This window comes from Triticum aestivum, chromosome 5B, assembly GCF_018294505.1.
Source record: "Triticum aestivum cultivar Chinese Spring chromosome 5B, IWGSC CS RefSeq v2.1, whole genome shotgun sequence".
Classification (NCBI taxonomy): Eukaryota; Viridiplantae; Streptophyta; class Magnoliopsida; order Poales; family Poaceae; genus Triticum; species Triticum aestivum.
In genome coordinates this window covers 515,295,185-515,297,774 of record NC_057807.1, presented here as the reverse complement: position 1 = coordinate 515,297,774, position 2,590 = coordinate 515,295,185, and positions in this window count along the sequence as shown.

Below are 2,590 nucleotides of genomic sequence, written 5' to 3'. Positions count from 1 at the left end.
ACAGTCCGGCACACCGAGACCGGCAGTGCAGGCCTGAGACAGACCTGGCACTGTTGCCGCCTGGAGAGGCGTGCTTCACGCGGTTCCGTCCGCGTCAGCGCATGAAAACTCATCAAAAGCAAAACGTGCGAAAGCGGAAGGCGAGGGTGACCTACACATGCGCCGACCGGGCCATGATCGGCACCGGCACCTTTTGCACCGTCGGCGGTGGTCGGCACGACGCACCTACCTGCAGTATCTATATGCCACGGTGCTCCTGCTAGCCAGGTCGATAGCACTTGCAAGAGACTGGTTCGCTTCGTTTCTCAGCATCCATCTAGAGTAACTGTGTGGAATGAGTATTCTTCAGCACCACTAGTACTCCCTCCGTCTCATAATATAAAAGCGTTTAAACACTAGATTATGAAACAGATGGAGTAGCTTTTAATCTAGAAGTAGTTAATTAGCGATGCAGCTGCTTTCCCTCAACGGAGATGCAATTATTGAATTAATTTCCTCCCGGCCAACATCCAGTGGCAAAGTGGTCTGCTTCCTTCGGAGTACCCATTTTTCCGTTTTTGGCTAAAAAGAGTACTTGCAAAAGGAAAAGGAGCCAAAACTATAAATTAAAATGAACACCACGACCTTGACCTATTTAATGAAATTGGGAGCCATGCTCCTCAATTAGAACAAGTTTCGTGCCTTTGGGATATTATAATCTGAAGCGGAGGAGAAAGCAACCAGTTTCGTGCTGCAGTGCAGCAGTACTAGTACAGTACTCCACGCGTGTGAGTTTCCGTTCCGAAGTTCGATCGGGCGGGCCGGCCGTAGAGATATGTGCATTGATGAACAAGCGACGCGAAGGAGATCGATGATATGAGCCGGGGATGGAGATACAGACCATCGATGCTTGCTTGCAACTTGCAAGCTACTACAAGTTTCACACGCTTCGTGCGTATTATTAATGCTGGTATATACATGTACTACGAACGCTCCTAGTCTACGATCCGAACAAGTTTCATCTGTTTTTTTTTTTGACAAAAAAGAAAGAAAGCAAAGTTTCATCAGTTCTTTTGACAAGTTTCATCAGTCTACGATCCGAGCAAGTTTCATCAGCTTTTAGACCCAAAAAAGAAAGCAAGTTTCTGCTGGCAAAAGCGACTATGATTTGCACCGAACCGGAAAAAGCAAGCATGCATGTTATATGAGTGAGTTCCGAGGGACAGACTCACAGAGATAATGTATTATTTGCAACGTGAATATAGCTACGTGCCATGCACGTTGACAAAGTGCTGTCGATCGATCCATCGAAAATCTTATTTTATCATCTGGATCAGATGCCTTGTATACTCGCATGCTACGCACAGTTAGCGTACGCTGGTGCACCCGGTGCTAGCTCGGTCGCCTGCTTTGGTGCCATACCAATGACAAAAACTACGACCAATTTTCTTCCTGAGCTAGAGAGAGAGAGAGAGAAACGACAAATTTCATTTTATAAATTTCTTCAAATATTGTGAAAACTACATTCAGTCTGAGTTGTCTTTTTCTGTTGCATGAGTTTTGTATCGAATTTGAATTTAGTTTTTGGGGTATGGTCGATACATTTTCTAACCATGTCAAAACATTCAGATCTTTCATGGGCCATGGTTTTACATGATCGAAGATCTCTCTCGCGTAGAGTTTCAGCCTCGCTTCGTCTGGATCTCCTTGCCATACATGGCTACATGTAAAAGACGACGCAAGAGCATAAAGGTTTTCTCCCACATACATAGAAAATGAGACATTATTGGATCATTTTGCTATAGATTTCACATATTTTCCGCCATAAGAAATCAACAATTAGCCCGCATGATGGGTGAGGGGCGGGGTGGAGGTCTACGTCAATATACTACTTTAAGGTGAAATAGTTTGAAGAATCATGCCGCATAGGAAGATACAACATTCAGAATACTACAACAACTTTATCGGTGAGTCCAAATTAGTAAAGTCAAATATGATTATCCTGAAAGTTACATAATTTAAATCAAACCGATTTCTAAAGTTGTTTCTCATTTATAGCAACCAAAATCTTCAAAGAGCGTGGGGACCTCTCTACGTACAGGCGACTAGATCCTTTTACCGGCAGTAGAGAGGACGCAAGGTCCAAATAATGCCAAATCGCCGAGGCCCTGGGATAGCTAGGCGACTATATTTGTTTTCTGAGGGTGACTAGGAGATTAGAATTCCGAATGGAACGCGGACAAATGAAAAAAAAGGAGGTTATACCCTAAACTCTAAGCCATAAAACCACCGTCGTTGGCAATATCATTTAGATACCTTTTTTTTGAATTTGTATTGCTTACCACATCTGTCACCTGGTATATTTAGATATAGCTACTCCAAGTACTTGTTACATAAATGCATTCATCAACCCATGATACTTATTAGACACAAATGTGCATGATGTGCAATGGCCCTAAACATACATAGGAACCGGTCTCGGTATAGTAATATGGTCAAACCCAAGTTATTCCCGATAAGGATCGAGTATATTTGCCATCTTTCTCAGCCCTGTGACCAACATCCAACCATTTTCGCCCCAACCTCACTCCATTATTCATGTACGTACGTA